This window comes from Echinops telfairi, unplaced genomic scaffold (assembly GCF_000313985.2).
Source record: "Echinops telfairi isolate 266 unplaced genomic scaffold, ASM31398v2 ScPeMD7_23;HRSCAF=83, whole genome shotgun sequence".
Taxonomy (NCBI): Eukaryota; Metazoa; Chordata; class Mammalia; order Afrosoricida; family Tenrecidae; genus Echinops; species Echinops telfairi.
The window spans coordinates 34,552,285-34,571,378 of NW_022103920.1; the positions used below are offsets into that span (position 1 = coordinate 34,552,285).

At 41.3% G+C, this 19,094-nt stretch overlaps 2 protein-coding genes across 2 annotated transcripts in view; one reads left to right on the plus strand and one right to left on the minus strand.

Moving 5' to 3' along the window:
- Positions 1–19,094, plus strand: part of IMMP2L (inner mitochondrial membrane peptidase subunit 2) — a 1,081,477-nt gene that overhangs the window by 537,168 nt on the left and 525,215 nt on the right. The gene's annotated exons all lie outside the window — the stretch shown is intronic.
- The window catches only part of LRRN3 (leucine rich repeat neuronal 3), a 45,878-nt gene that overhangs the window by 26,198 nt on the left and 586 nt on the right, over positions 1–19,094 (minus strand). The gene's annotated exons all lie outside the window — the stretch shown is intronic.

Below are 19,094 nucleotides of genomic sequence, written 5' to 3' on the forward strand. Positions count from 1 at the left end.
AGATGACTGCGTGAGCAGGTGCATTGTCATGGTGGCAAAACCAGTCTCCCATCTGCCACAAATCAGGCCTTTTTTGTCACACTCTGTTACGCAATCCTTCCAGAACTTCCAACAAGAAAGCTTGATGAACAGTCTGACCTGGTGGCCTGAACTCCAAATGCACTTTTGACATTTTTGTCCATTCCAGAAGGTGCTGAACGTCCAGATTGGGGTTTGTCATCAATCAACATTTCGCCTTTTTGAAAGGAGAAAAGCACTCATACACTTGAGGTTTCCCTAGCGCTGTCTTTGTAAGCTGGGTTCAGCATCACAACCGTTCCGGTGGCATTTTTCCTGAGCAGGAAAGAAAATTTCACAGCTGCACGCTGCTCTCTTAAACCAGTCATCACACACAAAAAAACAAGGTTTGAGTAAGACTGCTTTTATGAAAAATTTCACTGTGGCTAGAGAGAAACTTTCCAGGCAACACCACAGGGTGCACGAGCTCAGAGAAAGTTGCTAGATGGTCACCTAGTGGAAAAGTGCCTACTATGAAAACGGCACCTCGCCCAGCTCAATTCCGTTGTCTTTTCTTTTTTTACAGGGGAGGGGGGTACCCCCTGGTATGTCTCCGAGCTTCCTAGTGAGCAGCACAGTGGTTTTCTGTAGACCTCTAACTGTTGCAAATAAATCTTGGGAGTTTGTTATTATCTGATAAATAGTATTGTTTACTAGATTTGAAACAACAAATCAGCGGCCTTGACATTGAATCAGAGCAGGTGCCACATTTAGTGAGCCTCACATTTCTGATGACTACTCCAGAAGCTCTTCAATGAAAGAATAGAGGTTTTAGTAATTTGATTTAGACAGTAATGAACATCAAGTCACTTTCCACCCAGAGTGACCTTCCAGGACAGGGTCGAATTGCCCCACGGGCTTTCAAGACTGACTCTTCTGGGATGAGAAAGCTTCGTCTTTCTTCTGATGTAGACAAAGGGCAATACAACAAAGGTCGGTTGCCTGTGCACAGATTATTCTTATGTATTGCATGTTTTGAGTTTCTAAAGAGTATTAAAGTAAGCATCCCAAAGAAAAATGAACCAAGGGACTTTTTTTTCAGAGATAAAGGACCTAAGAGGTTGAGACTATCCTTGCTCCCCTGTGGCTGATGAGTTGAATGTAAACTGTTCATCAAAAATGATGAAAGTTTCTCCCTCTTGTAGGGCTGATAGTGTATAGTAATACAGATTCCTATCTTCACATATGTCAATGTTTGGACAATAAATTCAGTTTTAAAAAGATTTCTCTTTTGTATTCTGAATCTAGGGAGACAAGAAGAAAAGGAGCAAGTGCTAGAGGGAGGGAAACAAGGAAGGAACTCCATTTCTACCACCTTTCCTTTTCACAAGAGAAGCTCTGGTACTACAGGGTCAGCAGTTTGAAACCACCAGCCACACTCCTCAGCGGAAGATGAGGCTTTCCATCGTGGAGAGAGTTACAGCCTTGGAAACCCACAGGGGCAGTTCTACTCTGTCCAGCTGGGTCTCGCTGAGTCACAATGGACTGCATGGCAGTGGGGTTTTTTTGTATGACATTTTCTTTTCCACATTCTAGGAAGAAACATTCTAAGTATTGTCTATTCATGAGAATCTGCAAATCACACTGCAGCTTAACTGTCTCTTCTTTGATTTAATAGAAACTTTGATTGTTTTCGAGGATTTACATCCAGAGTAATTGTTTTTGCATTCTAATATAGAAAGGAGTAGATTGAATAAATTCACAACATTAGAAATGCTATTAAGCAAATGATTCTATGTAGTGTTGTTGGATTAATGTTTTCCTTTACTTTTCTGAACAAAACAGAAATTTCTCCAATTATTTTTAAATTGATTGTTCTCTTACTGCCCAAGGAAAAATGGGAGGGGGAGAGGGTTGGCGGGAGTTCTATGTGTGTTCATTCTCCATCTTGGAATGATTAAATGGGGCAGGACAAGTACAAGCGTAGAGTCAGGCTCTCCCGCCTCCAAGATCTGTGCCAGGACCCTCATCTGCATTCAAGGCTCTGGCACCTCACATACAATGTTGCCTTCTGGGTTTTGTCTGAGGCCAATCCTCACCACAGCTCCTCCTTTCCTTTCTTCTTCAATGTTTTACATGTCAAGACTCTCATTCGGAGAGGTTTGACTCTTGATCCCAGTGTGAAGAAAGACTTGCTATTTCTGTGTGCACTTTTAATGTGGTAAGCAGTCCAGCTTACTAAGAGTACATTCATGTCTCCTCCCTTGCAGCCTTTTGGCAAGACACCGACCTTTTTCATCCTTAATAAAATCCTCCCCTTCCCCCACATTTTATAGGCTCTTTCTTGAGCCTTTGTGAGACACACCTTACTGACCCTTGCCTTATTCGATCCCTTCCTCAAAATGCAGTGCTCTTCATTTAAGTTGTTGAGACCCTGGTAGTCTAGTGGTTAAACATTGGGCTGCTAAGAAAAGTCAGAAGTTCAAAATCAGCAGCCACTCCACAAGAGAAAGACAAAACTTTCTACCTCCATAAAGAGTTACAGTCTTGGAAACCCCCAGGGACAGGTCTGCCCTGTCCTATTGGATCACTACAAACAGAAACAACTTGATAGCAGTGAGTTTGGTCTTTGGCGTTTTTTTTTTTGCGGGGGTGGGGGGCGGTCCACACCATTCTCTTATGTTTGGTGTAGAAAAACAAACGGACCATGCTGGTGCTTTGAGGGTTGTGCTCACAGTGTAGTCCTGGGAGTACCACTCATCGATTTGCTACATAGATCAGGGGACTTAAATTGGCTGAAAACGCTGTGGATGATAAAAGTGAGGATAGCATAAAAGACAATGGTCCTATCACATTCATTTGACTCAGGCACTGTGTATCCATCTCTTTTATATTTGTATGAATTTTTTTCCCTTTCCTCCATTTGCATAAATTGGTAGTATACATCATATAAATGCAAACGACAGAAAGCAAGCCCATTTTTAAAGCGATGAGAAAATAGACCTGCTGTCAGGAGATTTGTTCTCCGGGGGCGGGGAGGGGGGGGGCAACAATAAAAACATATACTGTATTTGTATCTCAGAAGGTACTCAGAGAGGTGTGTTTTTTTTTTCTCTCCCGGCAAGCTGAATAGTATGTGGCAGTTGCCACAGCAACCCATTTTTGTGATTTGCAGAAAAAGAGAGGAAACCAGATGTAAATTGTCAGTCAATAAGTTTCCGTTGTCATGGAAGATGGTGACATATGCAGTCTCATTTGGTCAATTTATATACTTTCGTCGTGTTTTGTTCTCATCTGCTCCTTTCAGCACTGCTGTCTGGAATTAGTATTCCATTCTTCTGGCTGCATAATTTCCGAGTTTCTGAATTTCATACAGGATTGTAACTGGAATAACGAGATGTCAGATTCATAGAAGTTTACTGTTGCAAAATGAAGGTTATTTGACATCTGTTTGGTAATTTTTTCAGCATATTGACACAGATTCTTTGGGTTATCTCACGGAGAAGAATCAAATTAATTTTTAAAGGGCACCTTAAGTGGTTTTGTGATCATCTTCCTCTTGTTTTTTCTGTCAAATATGTATTTGCAAATTTATAGAGATGAATAAATGTTTGTCTCCATGATCTGTTTCCTGTGGAAATAAACAGTGGTCTCCCCTGGAAGCTGCTGGAGGTGTATGGGGACACCTCTGCTTTCCTTGCTGTGGCAAGTGGAACCCCGTGCTGGACCCGCTACTTCTCCTCCTACGAGCTAGTGTATCGCTAGCCCCATCTTTTTATTTTTCTTTCTGTCTTGTGTCTCAGGGAGCCCTGATGACGTAGTGGGTTGTGAGGGGTGTGGCTAAGCCAGAGGTTGACAGTGTGCACCCCCCTGCAGCTCCTTAGGAGAAAGAGGGGGCTCTCAGCTCCCACAAAGATCTACAGCATCAGAAACCCACAGGGTCAGTTCTCCTGTGTCCTGTGGGACCACTGTGCGACAGAATTAACTCAATTGTAGGGCGTTTGATTGGGTTTTGTTTAAGGCCAACCCTCACCCCCGCTCCACGTTCCTTTCTTCTTCAATGTTTTACATGTCAAGACTCTCATTCAGAGAGGTTTGACTCCTGATCCCAGTGTAAAGAAAGGCTTGCTATTTCTGTGTGCACTTTTAATGTGGTAAGCAGTCCAGCTTACTAAGAGTACATTCATGTCTCCTCCCTTGCAGCCTTTTGGCAAGACACCGACCTTTTTCATCCTTACTAAAATCTTCCCCTTCCCCCATGTTTTTTTAGGCTCTTTCTTTAGCCTTTTTTTCTTAAAGGTTAGAAAACAAAAACAAAAGAAAAACATATGAACCAAAAAAGAAAAAAAAGTGGGGGGAGGGGATATCAGATGAGATAGAAATGATAGTATTAATTACTAAACTGAGAGCACGTTGATTCTAACCTAGGAAACCTTGGGGCACTAGCTGGAGACATCTGAACATTTCTGGAACAAAACATAGTGCTTGGTAAATCTCTAAAGCAGACGACACCAGGAATTGTTTTTGTTTCCTAAAATGATGTTGGATTGTGATTTCCCAGACCTGGACATTTATTTGAAAATGGGCCAGGGAGGGGGCAGAGAAGGAACTGCCGTCCTTGGTCTCTCTCCCGAGCTGGCTTTCTTCACAGCCAGCCCCCGCAAACTGCACCACGTGTGAAGCGTGGAGGCACGGAGGTGCGTGTCTGGACGAAGAAAGTGACGACCTTGAGCAATAGCAGAGACTCAAGCAAATTGGGCTTTGACAAGAGTTGCCTGAATATAGTCTCAAGCCCCAGAAACTCAAGGGGCGTTGTGCTTAGGGACCTTTCCCCACAAAACGTATGGTAAATATATCACTTTCAAAATCCCCTCTTCGTCCCACACTTCAAGACTCCTCCGGTAGCAAATGCACGCTGCTCTAGTTTACCTTCGCTCCCTGGCACTCTCTCAGTGTCTTGTTCTTTAGAGGAAGTCTACTTATTCAGAGCAAAGACTTTAAGGACAGATGTGGACACTGGTCCTTCACCTACCACTGCCATGCCACTGTTTCCTCATCTATTAAAAGATGGGCAAAATACCCATTTCCTAAGGGAGTTGTGAATATTAATGCATTAAAAAGACAGTGCAAAAAAATACAACATCCCCACCCACATAAAAATAAAAACAAACAAAAAACCAAACCAAACATGCTTCTAGCTGTCAAGTCAATTCCTACTCACAGTGACCATTAGGACTGCATAAAAGGGCCCCTGTGGGTTTCTGAGGCTGTACATCTTTATGGGATCAGAAATCCTCATCTTTCTCCCTAAGAGAAGCTGGTAAGTTTAAACTGCTAAACTCTGGGTTAGCCGCGTAATACATAACCCAGACAGACAGACAGGAATCTAAAAAACAAGAACCAAATCCACTGCCATTGAGTCAGTTCCTACGCAATTCAACATTTTTTGGACAGAGTAGAGGCCCTCTGCAGGGCTTCGGAGACTATAAATCTTTACTGGATGAGACAGCCTTGTTTTTAACTATCTATCTATTTATATGTTTATCGGTTGATTGATTGATTGGTGGGCTTGAGCTCCAAACATCTTGAATGAGCAACATGCCAACAGAGTTCCCTGGACACAGAAAGTGTTCAATAAATGTTAAACACTACCAAGTTAATAATAAACCCAATATTGATCATAACAACGCATTTTGTGGCTTAACTTTCATTTGCAGGTGGAGATACAGGAAAAGGGGAAAATGTCAGATCCAAATAGATCTTCTGTTTCCCTAGAAAAATTTTCCCCAAGCATTTTTTATGAAAATAATTGTTACTGTGTGCCTCACAGTTATACAGGAGAACCTCAAAAATTCACGGAAAAATCTATTTTATCTGAATTCCATTTTCCACATACTTTTTGAAGCCCCTCGTATGGTATAGCCTCTTCTCAAAACCAAACTCATTGCCATCAAGCTGATTCCAACTCGTCTCTGCCCTACAGGAGAGAGAAAAAGTCTCCTTGTGGGTTTCTGAGATGGCCAGTCTTTCCGGTAACAGAAAGCCTCATCTTTCTCTTACAGAATGCTGGGCCTTCAAACTGTGGCCCTGTGCTTAGCAGCTCAGCATCTTTGAGGAAGAGTCACCGGAAACTACATTAAGTAGGCATGGCTAGACTTAACTGTAATCTTTCCAATCTGGTGAGGCCTATTAACAGTTGGCAAATGGTTAAAAATTATTGCTGGTTTTGTGGGTTTGGCTGTACCCACATGTACATGCTTGTTCTAAGTTGATGTTGGAAAGAGATGTAGAGCTATAATTCATAACTCTAACTTACCAATTTTCACTATTGTTTTAACTTGGTGAAACAGGGCACTTTATGTATTGACTATGGAACCCTGATAGTATAGTGTCTACAAATTGGTCTGCTAACTTCGAGGTCAGCAGTTCAAAACCACCATTGTTACCATAGAAGAAAGCCAGGGCTTGCTACTCCGGTAAAGAGTGACAGTCTGGGAAACTCACAGGGGCAGTTCCACTCTGTCAGCCTCGAATCCCCGCCTTTCGCCCACATCCTACAGTATCTATAAGTATGTCTGTGTTTGGAAATAGGTCTTTCTTTTATTATTTGTATTAAATCTTAATGGAGTAGGGAGCACCCTAAACCTAATCACTTCTATGTGGTGTCCTATAAGAGGGCAGATTAGATGCAGGGACACACACAATGGCGGGACAGATGCCACATGTGGATATTCTGCAATCAAGGTAATATCAAGAACTGATGACAAACCCCAGGAATTAGAAAAAATGGCTCTTAGAAAGAATTGGCACAATTGAGATCCTGAATGACTTCGTAGCCTCTAGACCAGTGGTTCTCAACCTTCCTAATGCCGCGACCCTTTAACACAGTTCTTCATGTGGTGCCCCCCCAACCATCAAATTCTTTTCATTGCTACTTCATAACTATAATTTTGCTACTGTTATGAATCAGACGACACCATGAAAGGGTTGTTTGACCCCCAAAGGGGTCGTGACCCACAGGCTGAGAACCGCTGCTCTAGAAAGTGAGAAAATAAATTTCTGTTCTCCAAAACCACTGACTGGTGGTCATTTTTGTCACAGCCACACCAGCAAACTGAGACAGGGCGGTTAACTGCGTGGGCTGTATGACCTTGTGGGGAGAAATAAAGTCTTACTGAGATTATTAATATATAACTTAAACTTGACTCATTAGCATCCTCAAGAAAGCTTTTTCCAATGAGATCAAAATAAAAATGGTGTCCGAAACATCACCATGATAAATGAGCATTCCATGGTCTTAAGGGACCATATTATCATGAGTAACTTCAAATTCTAGTTTAGCAACTCTGGGCCTAGAATGCTCATTGGTCTACGCTATGCATTCTTTTGGAAAGATAACGTTTTCAAAAGGCAGTTTGATATGACATTTATTCTTTCAAAGACAAAGCATTCTGTTAGGGATTAGGGCACAATGGGCTTGGCGCCTTTTTAATTGGATGGAATGCCTAGGAAGAGAATACATGTTTCAAGGAGCAGCCCAGAGAAGCTGGATTATTCATTTTCTCTCTATTTTGAGTACGATAGCTCCATATTTTTATGTATCAGTTTTCATATAATAATTCCTCAAGTCTTAATTGCGTGAATGAAAATACAATTGAAGAATTCTGCTAAAATCATTTTTGGGCATACATTCACAATCCCAGTCCCAAGTAATTAACAAAATTAATGCAGAACATCAGCAGAAGCAAGTACTTTACTGTCAATTAAAAAAACAAACATAACGAATCTAAGAGGCATTTTGAAAAGTAATGGGGTGATCAGTGAACCAAGTTTTGCCAGATTAAAACCAAAAACTCAGTGCCATCTCGTCAATTCTGACTGACAAGCATTCTCCAGAAAAGGGTAGAACTGCCCCTTGGCTGTAAATCTTAACAGGAGCAGAAAACTTCATCTTTCCTCCTCAGAGGGGCTGGTGGTTTTGAACTACTGATTTTGTGGTTAGCAGCCCAACTCCCAACCCCAGTAGTGAAGGGTTCGTACAACTATGGACTCTCCACACATAAAGCACTTCTCTAGAGGCTGAGTTTGGGATTTGTTGGCATCATGGTGCTTCAAAGAAGGGACGGCTTAATAGAAGCCCTGCTCCAAATGCTTTGAAGCTCTTTGTTCACAGTCGGTGTGCTGGGCTAAGATCCAGTTACCTGTTGTCTATGCAGTTATGCCTTCAAGCAGTGCCATCATTTTGAGCGAGTAACTTAATATTTGTAAAATCTCTACCCGTTTAGCGATTCTGTTATTCCCATTCTGGCTGCTTGTGTGGTCTGAGAGCAAATCAACAGGCAGTGTCTGTAACCTCTTCATGCGTGATTTTAGCAGCGGTTTTCGGTGACCTTCAGTGAAACACCACATGAAATCTAGAATCATATTTGAAATAAGAGCACATGAAGACAGAGGCAAAGGGGGTCTTACTCATAAGTGTTACAAGCTTCCCCAAGGACAGATACACTACCATTCAACAGACCTCACTTGAGAGCCAGGAAATGACAGGGGTGCTCAGAATAAAAACCACTACCATCGAGTAGATTCTGAAAAATGTCTAGCAACCCTATAAGATAGTAGAGCTGTGCCTGGGGATTTCCCAACCCTGAAATCTTTACAGGAGTACACATTCTCATCTGTCTCCCCGTGGGTTTGAACAGCTCATTGTGCAGCTCACTACACTCCCAGTGCTCAGTGTACACAACCTGACTCTGGTCCCTTATAATAACTCCTGAACTCATTTAGGCACATCCTGTCATCCATCTTCTCTTAGGAAAAAGACAATATTGTCTACTGACTATGCACATTGTCTGTAAATTCAAGCAATTAGCTGTTCATTATAAATTGCAGTTTTTACTAGACCTAAACATAACTGGAAGACAATGGACAAAGATAATGATCTTGAATCTTTATCCACTAATTCTACACTTTTATGCAAACAAACAAACAAAAACCACTAGGGATTCTTAGGTACCACTCTTAGATTTTCTACATTAAAAATAAGAACTCAAGTGAATTTGATGCAGGTCATCACCAGCACACTTAAGAAGCCTTGCTTGAGTGTATACAAATAAAGAAAATAGATGCTGAATATGAAGCATGTGAACTACAAAGGTACCTATCTATACTTTTAAAATGTAGTACTACAAAAAATACCAAAGGATGGAATTCTTTCAGATAGGCAATTGCACACACACACACACTTTCTCTGTCTCTCTCTCACCCTGGGTTACCCATTCTCCCTTTCAATATCTCATGGTTCTGTTCATTGACTGAATGTGTCTGTGGACAATGCTTATGGATTGAATGACAGTGGGAAGTTATGTCTAAATGAATCACGATTAATGTAATATTTTCTTAGACTACCTCTGCTTTCGAAGTCTCAAGTAAAATGCATAGCAGCACATTGATTTATAATTAAACATGATCATACAGAGAAGAAAGCCCCAGCCTTGAATTGGGTTAATAACCAAGTATACCTATTGCTTTAGCATAGTAGTAACACATCTGTTTGAATATCAGCACCTTGCTTTTATTTAAAATCGATCTGTTTGGAACTAATTTTTATAATGCCACACTAAGTATTGTCTGTTAAACAGGACAAGAAACATCAAAATTGCAGGTGGCACAGGCCTACTGAGTTGTTCGAAATTGGGCAATCGTTTCTTATTCACTAAACTGTGGTTCTTTTATGTCTTCCTCATACGCTTCCCTGCTAACGTTCAGCAAATTTACTACTGTCTCACAATCAAATACCTTACTTATCTTCATAACTAGACTTTCATCTTCATCATTAGAGAGCATCTGTGAAGGGTGCACTAGAAGTCAAGCCCGATTGAATCATCTGAATATTAATTTATATGTGAACCAGAGTGTATCAGGTCACCCCTGGGAATTGTTGATTTAATAAAAGGCATGGGTGACGGGGTTGGCTGTAGTGCTTTCAGTAAAATTTCTTTAGTATATTTTGAGTCTATTGCTAAATTTCTGAAGAGTTGTATAGAGTTCTGAAAACTACTTATTTGGGTTAAATGAAAACTGACCATATGAAATCACTATAACAAAGTGTGGTGTGAAATGTTGCTATATATAATGGTTTTTATCTTCCTCTAGAATGCCTGTTACTTCAAGTCCTTAACTTGTCTCAATTATATCCATGTGATCAATAAAATTAAACAATCAAATGTTGAGTCTATTGTCATGTTCCTTAATAATCATGTTGAATGTGGTCTGCGCAAGAGGTGGAGGATTTATGTGGGCGCTAGAGGGGGAGTTACCATTCTAGAGAGGACAAAGTCTTAATGGCAGATTGAAGTTGTCATCATTCCTCCTAGGTGTGCAAAATATAGAAAAATATAAATAAATCTTCAAATATATCCCAACTCTGGTAAGACACGTTCAACAGTGAAAGGATGGCTGTAAATATTGCTCCACTTGTTCAATTTGTGGGATAATTATAGTAAAGAAAATCTTTATTTCTTTACTGACTTCCTTCCCTAAGAAATGATAAAAATCTTAGCTGTTCATAAGACCTTTTGGAATTAAGCTGTCATCCTTTTCTTAATATACTTTTCACTTCTGAATATACAAAGATTTTTTTTTAAGGGCTGAATGTTTAAGAAAAAACCCCATAAGAAATCCTTTCACTTAGATAGGTTGAAGTGTATTGTCTTCATCATATTATTCATGAAATAGTAATTATACTAATTACATTGCACTACATGGTAACATTATCAAGTTTGACTAATTATTGTATAATATTTCTGATCTTTGTCGTGGTCCTTAAACATATAAAATGATCCTGTTGTTGAGTGGTTCTGCATAGAAAAGTTAAATGCTCCTCCAAAGAGAGAGAAGTTCCACTGATTCTAAGATGTATATGCCGTGAGAGGCATCACCAGGATGGGTTTGAATAGAAAGAGCTTGGGAGTCAGGCTTTCTGGGGTCACTTTACAATCCTGCAGCCCTCTGAAGTTGGACAAATGCTAAGTATTGGTTTCCTTATGGATGTGTGAAGTTAAAGAGAGGAGGCATAGAAATAGCTGCACCAGGGTCTGGGTTACAGTAAGTATTAAAGAAACCTGTGCATCACCCCACTGTTCCCATCTCCTCCTTCTCCTGGCTATCTAGATGACTATATAAGTAGAGAAAAAATAATGTAAAATTTAAATGAAAATGGTCCTGTCTTTATTTCTTACATGGTTCAAGTGATCTGTGTTGCATAGATAGTTTGACCTTTTATTATCATAAAATCAATTTTTGTTTTCAGTTGTCAAATAACAGAGTAACAGCCTTCCTGATGAAAAGGACTTTGGGGGTTGGGGCTCAGTCATCCGAACCCCATTTCTACTCACCGGAGTAACACTGTGGACTTCATTTTATATTCCGCCTTCTCTGTGTAGGACAGTCAAGTTGAGGGACTCCTCTGATAACCCTTGGAGGAGGTCACTTACTGAGAACTGATTGACCAACAGCCAAGACCATCAGTTTGCATTTCTATCCCTGTTGTACTTTCTCATCAATGATACCAGGTTATAACCTAGACTTTTTTTGCCTTTTCTAGCCTTGTTCTCAATTATTTAGGCAGGTAGATTGTAAGACTGTGAACTCCTTGGCCTTTGTAAAAATAAAAATAATATTTGTCTGGGTGTACACTGACATTCATTCCTGCAATGATTGAAATTTCAGTAAAGGTCATTTTGGTCCCAAGTGTTCTACAGATGTTGAATGCCCACTGTTTTGGGAGTTTCTTAGTGACTGAAGCCCTGGTGATGTAGATTATGCATTGGGCTGCTAACCACAAGGTCAGCTGTTCAAAACCACTAGGTTCTTAGGAAGAAAGATGGGGCTTTCTACTCTTATAAAGAGTTACAGTCTTGGCAACCCAAAGGGGAAGTTGAACCCTGTCCTTTAGGGTAACTGTGCGTCAGAATCAACTCGAAGGTGGCGAGATTGAGTTTGGAGTGACTAACTGAGTTTTATTCAAAAGAGACTCCAACAGAGTTCAAAATCACTGCTACTAAGTAATGACAAGACCAGTGTTACTTAGGCTTCTGAACTTGGTGACAGAGAAAACATTCTCATGACACGAAGGCCAACATGAAGAATACCTGTCATATATGTACCTGCTTGTGACATGTATTTTTTTGAGATTTGAAGTGTTTTTACTTCTTCTTAACAAAGGTAAACTGGAAATTAATTGAGAGTGTGATTTAAATCTCTTGACCTTTAAACCTTATGAAGTGGTATAGATATTACAGGACATTTTTACTTCATTGAAATGAATACACCAATTTATTTCCCTTATCTTTTTATAGTTATTTTAGAATTAAATTTAATATTATTAGAGACCAATATAAAACACGCTCAAATAAATCCTCTCTAATTCAGTGAACAGTAGGTTTCGTTCATATTTGCTGAAGTCAAAGTAGTTGAATGCTATTGGTGAGGGTCTTTGGCAAAAGCTGGGAGTGTGTAGCCTGCCTGAAGTCTGTTGCTTCCCTTCTGGCTGGATCCTGGGGGAAAACACTCTCCTGTTCCAGAGCCCCACTTTGTACACAGCAGCAAGCACTGTCTGTGGTCTGACTCCTCAGGGAATTAGGTCCTCTGGGTTTCAGGCCTCTGTGTGTAGAAAGTGTTGCCTGTTGAGGCTAAGCCTTTAATTGATGCAGTTGGCCTTTGGGGGATTCAGTGGGTCTTTTTGATGCAAAAAAGCAAAATGTTGATTTTTACACTCCTTCTCTGAACAAAAAAAGCAAAATGTTGATTTTTACACTCCTTCTCTGAACAGAGTGGCTGGTTTTCTGTAGAAGGCTTCACCTTTGAAAGAGAAAGTTTGACATTACCATCTTTAGAAGAAGCATTTTAGGGATTTTCATTTCTTTCCAAGGACTCTCTTACTTTACAAGGGCAAAAATCTCCCCTGGAAAGGCTCCTCAGAGCAATATGAATAAATTTTACATCCAATTTGAAATCTTTCTCTTGAAGCATTTTAGGCTTGTTCACTGTGACACCAGCCCCTGGTGGCACTAGTGCTTTATAAGAAGCCATTAACTAAAAGGCTGGTGGTTCAAACCTCCCCTGTAGCTCCATAGAAGAGAGCTCCATAGAAGAAGACGGAGGTTTGCTTCTGTAAGGACTGCAGCCAACGCAACGCATGCAGCACCATGTGAGCAGCAATCAGTTACCTTGCTTTTGTTTGTGTTGTTGTTGTTTGTTTGTTTAGCATGTCATTAGGCCCAAGCAGGCCAACCAGGAAAGAGATGTGAAGAAAGTTGCCTTTTATCCTTCGGTGGTGCTTGTCATTTTGAGGATTTTTTTTTCCATAATTTTCCAGCCACCTGAAAACCCCTTGGGTAATTTACTCATCACATTGTACCAAATATTTCAGACCTTTGCCAAGTATCTGCTTATCAAAGTGCTAAGGCTGTCAGACAAACATATGGATGAGTAGGTAGAGCAACATTCATTTTCCCCCCCCAAAATAGCTCTTGGTTGTGTTTGTCTGATTTAACTCAGGCATAACATTAGCAGTGCCATAAATTAAGGAATGCAGATTTTTATTCACAAAAAATTCATCAAGATATGGTGTGGATAGTACAGAATGGAGAATTTGGAAAAGTGTTGAGTGGTAGTTCAGGAAAAAAAGGTGGGGGGGATGGTTATATACTAATGATTTATAAAGCACCAAGTTGCCCCTGCTATGTAGTAGTGGGTTCAACTTTGAGCTGCTAATCTCAAGGCCAGCGACTCACAACCAACAGCTCTTCACAGCGAAAGATGAGCAGGCTGTCTGCTCCCTCAGGATTTACAGGCTCGGAAGCCCTGTGAAGCTTTTCTGCTCTGCCCTCGTGATCACCATGAGTCGGAAAGGACTCATGGTGAGGGCTAGCTTGCCCTTTCTGTTCATGTGCCTGAGACGATGTCTCCATGTACTGCCAGGGTCTTCCCGAGTCTCCGGAGGCAGGAGACTAGCTCTTCTCAGATTCGTTCACTGGCAACGGCAAGTGTCTAACCTCACAGAATTGTATTCTTCAATCTTGAAGAAAAAAAAGAAAAAGATAATCATTTTAACTCCCTCACCAGACTGTCTGGGGGAATAAAGGACATCGTCTTAAAAGGTGCTTTGTCATCAATATAACTCTAAACAAATATTCACAGCGATTATGTTCACTTGTGTGTTTCCTTCTTACTTACCAAGTAATATGTTAAACTAATTTTAGAGTGTGTATTTATAGATGGAGACATTTGCCAAGAATAAAAATAGAGGGCAGTGAAATTAAGGAGAGCTGCCATTGTCTACAAACCATTAATATTTGTCTGCTAGCCAAAAGGTTGAGGGTTCAAGTCTACCTAAAGTCATTGTGGGGGAAAGGCCTGGGCATTTATTTCTGAAAAAACAGCCACTAGACACCCGATGGAGCACAGTCTTACTCTGACACACCCAGCAAGGCATGAGTCAGAAGAGACGCCACAGCAGTGGGTGGCGGTGATTGACTGTTACCACCAGAGGCTCTCGTGGTATGTTTGGAAATGAAAAGTCAGGGAGAATGAGGAACAAAACGGAAGGGGAGAGGGACAGGAGGAGTGTTATCTCGAGAACATACGTACTGTTTCCCAGTGAGGTGCATAAGCACAGTAGGGCTCTTGGGTATAGACACCATGTAAAGAGAGTATATGTAAATACCTCCACATATTTATTTGCAGCCTCGCCTCACTTGTAAACATGGCTGGGTGCCAAATCCCAGGTTGATATGCAGAAAATCGGTGTTATGTAAAATGGAGGATAACCACATCAGATCACAAAAGATGGAGAATGACTACATTGTTATGTAACTGCCAAAGTATATCATTACATACCTGGCAAACTACTGAGAGCCAATCCCCAGACAAGTTGACACATGACCTTACCCATCACAGCCAGTGCTGCTCTCGGTTACATCTCGGTGCGTGTCACTACTAGATGCGGGTCATTCATGAGGAAAATAGGTCAACTGTAAGTTTGAGCTGTCATATAACAAGAGAACTGGTGAGTGAGTGGAAGGTATGTAGTGAAACAAAGTAAGAATGCGCATGGAAAGTCTTTTTAGAATTCCTAGAAACACTTAGAACATATCATAGACGATGAGGAGTTGAATCCCGTCGGTGAAATAGCAGCGTTATGATCGAGATGCTTTAAAACAGAGCACAGCTCTCATTTTTATGACTCATAACAGAGTATAGTGGACTAGATCCAAGAGATAAATTATGGGTTTGAAATATATGGGTGTTGAATTACATTGTTACTGCTTCCTATTATTGAAAGTACGTTTCTGCTTTCAGAATACTTGATTCTCTAGATAACCATTCCTATTCTGTTTTGACATCAGCACATATCTCTTAAGGTTTCCTTTATTTTTTTGGTTAAAGATTATCTTTGCTATTTTGCAGAGTTAGGCCCGTAAAGGAGTGCTGAATGGAGTCTATGATGGGGTTCAGCCCTAGATTTCTCCAGTCTATAGCTATATGGTTTTTGGGAAAAAAGCAAACCTTTTGGCCTGACTCAGTTTCTTGACCTGTGAAATGAGCTAATAAAATTTCTTTTCAACTCTAAATTCTTCCTCTCAGATAAAAACATCTGTCCTTTCTGGAGTCCTTGATGCTGAAGTTGTCTCAGTGCTTTTGAATTATGACACTTTAAAACAAACAGATGAGCAAAGCGAAGCAAAGCAACAAACCCCTCTTAGATCATGGCCCACAAATGAGTTCCCGCAGTTGCCAGGAGAAACGTAGAGACTGTACTTGCCAGTGAATCCCATTTAGTCAGTGGCCATCCCATTAGTGGCCATCCCATTAGTCAGTTCTGCATCCACACATGTATTTTCACAATTACTGGACGCACACCCATCCTTTCTCTCTTTTGTGAATCCCGTACTCAAGGACCCCTAGATAGTATCTATCGAAATGTCCTTCCAACTGTCCCATCAAATTAACGCAAACATTTTGATTTCCCAGTTACTCCTTCGCATCCTCTGGCACCACCTACTTTCTTCATATGAGAATTCAACATCCTTTTATCTCCTGCCCGAAAAAATAATGGTGATCTTGTTCTATGGGGGCCTTTCTGGGTGTCCTCTGGACAGACCGACTCATCCTAGGAGAGTGGGGGAGGGATTCCTTGAGCTCTTTGAAGGACCCATGTTCCTCAGCTCCAATCTTTTCCAAGTACCGGTTGCATAGCCAGTGTCAGAGTTTCATCTTCATCCACACTGACACTCAGCGCTGCTGCTGTATTGCCTGGTGTTTACCTGCCTTATTTCACTGCACGCCCCACGGAGTGATAGTGAAGTAGCTCAGCCTCCACAAGCAGGCCCGTATCTCGGTGGGCTGCATATGTGCCCAGTGTATCTCCACGGGGGCTGGAGGCAAGTTATTTTAAGGTCTTTGGGAACATCCTGTGGAGGCTAGAAACAGAGACCCGTTTGTAGCACGCTGTTAGCTTCCTCTGCATGGTCTCCTTCAGGTTCACCAGCAAATATTTCCTCACTGACCATCTTCAGGGTATGCAAATTAAGCAATAGCATTTAAATTACAGGGGTGTGTGTGTGTGTGTGTGTGTGTGTGTGGTTCCATTAACTGAGATGGCAGGCCTTTCTGATCACCTTAATTCATCTGGAACAAATATCCCAAATGTCACTCTACATAGATATTTTAACCAGGGGGAAAAAAATCAGACTGGGGGAGAAAAACATAAACCGTCAAACCTATTTTTTTTTTTTTGGCCAAAGTACATGGTGTAAAAAGGATAAAGTGCAACAGAGGATGGCTTATGAAAACATAAGTTGATCACCTTTCTCTTGAGTCCTTTTATTAAGCCATTGACAGAATACAGTCACCACCATAGAGAAATCCCACCTACTCATCAGCATTTCAACTCAGCATGATGCCAGAGATGAATGACACCCGGAAGATACAGTCCTCTGAAGCTTGTCTGGCCAGAAAGCTAATGTTCCTGGTCTTAGCTACTTGATCGGGGAGACCGTGGTGAAGACCTCCAGGCATGCCTGTCTGTCCATCACCTGGTAGGTCCTGATGGAGTCCCAGAGCCCAGCAGTTCTCCTTGAAGATGGCCCAGAGGGCCTGCCTCTCTGAGTCCAGTGGGCATATTACTGATCCCTCTAATCCACAAGATATGCATGTGCTTCACTTAGGTGAGGGAATGAATCCCTCTTCTTAGGTGTCATTGATTGTAATTTAAAATAGGTCGAGTAAGATTTCAGATCGGTGTCTTTGGTAGGAAAAACCTCCCCACCCACACCCCACCCTGAAAAGATCTAAAGAAAACGGAAATCAATACTGCAATGCTACATTATCATACCAGAGTTTGAAATCAGGAGGTTGAATTAGCCTTTTCTCTCCTTTAGGAACTTAGGAGGCATCTCAAAATAGCAGATCTGTTGTTCTGTGGCCAAAGCAGGGCTTCTAATGAATAGCACAAGAGCAAATAAAACACCGTTTCCTCTTCGCAATGAATCATTTTGTTTTTTCTATAGATTTCATGTGGCATTTGAGGCAGAGCGAGCAAGCCTGCCAATACTGCTAGCTAATGCTTCAGCACCTTTCATTTTTCACTCGGAGCAGGAAACCGCTTCTTAAACTTGTTCATTTTACAGAGGGAAAATCGAAGCCAGTGGCATATTGTCAGAGCTGCTTTATTGTCATCGTTTGCAAAGGTCGCTGGAATTAATTGACTTCTTCATTACATATTGTAAAGTGACTCATTTTTTGACACATGTATGGGAAGTGGTAGGCTCTAGATGACTGGTTACCGTCTTTTGGTTTGGGCTCATATTATGAGCCAGGACACCAATAATAATAACTCTGAAATCACAGTTGAGGAAACAAATAATAGCACTGATTCAAAGCAGCTGATCCCCTGAACTATTTGGTAGCTGAACCAAGGGAAAGGAGGGGAGCGAGCTGCAGGAGACTGGATGCAAATAGCAAGGTTTGCATTCATGCCTTTGAAGGACCCGTTAAGGGGGGGTAGCACACATTTCCAAGAACATCCTAAATTGTCTGTCTTAAAGCATATTCTAAGTAGCTGGCTTGCTTTTTACAAGGTTGGAAGTATAAATTAACCCGCACTGTATTCCATGAATCATCAGTGCATGGATGCTCCTGGAGTTTACTGAGAGTAATTCTGTCTCAAAGGCATTCCTTCTGCAACTAAAGAGGAGCATTAAAGAAGATGAGTAATATTCGTAGTACCAGCACACACTGCTAGTTAGGTAGATATGCTAAATGCATACTTCTGTCCCATTTTATTTTTCCTTTACCCCCTATTCAGTAGATTAGGAAGGCTCTACTCATGGATAGCCCGCTTTCACCAAAATTAGAGGCACAGCAACAAGGACATATTGTTAAAAATGAATAAATTAGAGTGGAATTAAGCCATCTAGCTCAATAACAACAGCAAAGGGAATATAGCCCTTGGTTTGAATCAACTGTCTTCTTAAATAGGAAATGTTCCTTAAAGCCATCCAGCTGTGATCCCGTTAATTACCAGAGAAGATTAGAATGCTTCTGGTTCAAGGGGTCCTTTTACCTAGTGTGTGTCAGCTCAGCTTCATTCGCAATCAGACTGGACAGGGGGATGTTATTAAAGGGAAGTCATTTACCCCAATCCCTAAAATGTAGCCTGGCAGAAATTCAATAGCTGCCCGCGATGTGCTCATTCCACCACTCAGCTTAGTGGCTCAGCTTTGGACAGGCAACGCCACTTGCCTGCATCCATGCAGCGGGTGAAAGGGGAGGAAATGCCCACTCTGTGGGGACCGAAAACACCAGAGAGTGTGGATTTGCTTTTCATTAGAAATGATGGGAGGAAGGAGCGTTTTCTCTCTCTCCTCTTCCCTCCCACCATCCCCTTCTCTTTTCTCTCCCTCCTCTCTCTCTCCTCCCCCCCAACACGGCTTTTTCTCTCCCACTTACATCCTCCTGATGGGCGTTCAAGCTAGTAAAATGCATGTTGGAGAATCTCACAAACACAGCCAGGCATGCCCAGAACCAGACGGCGA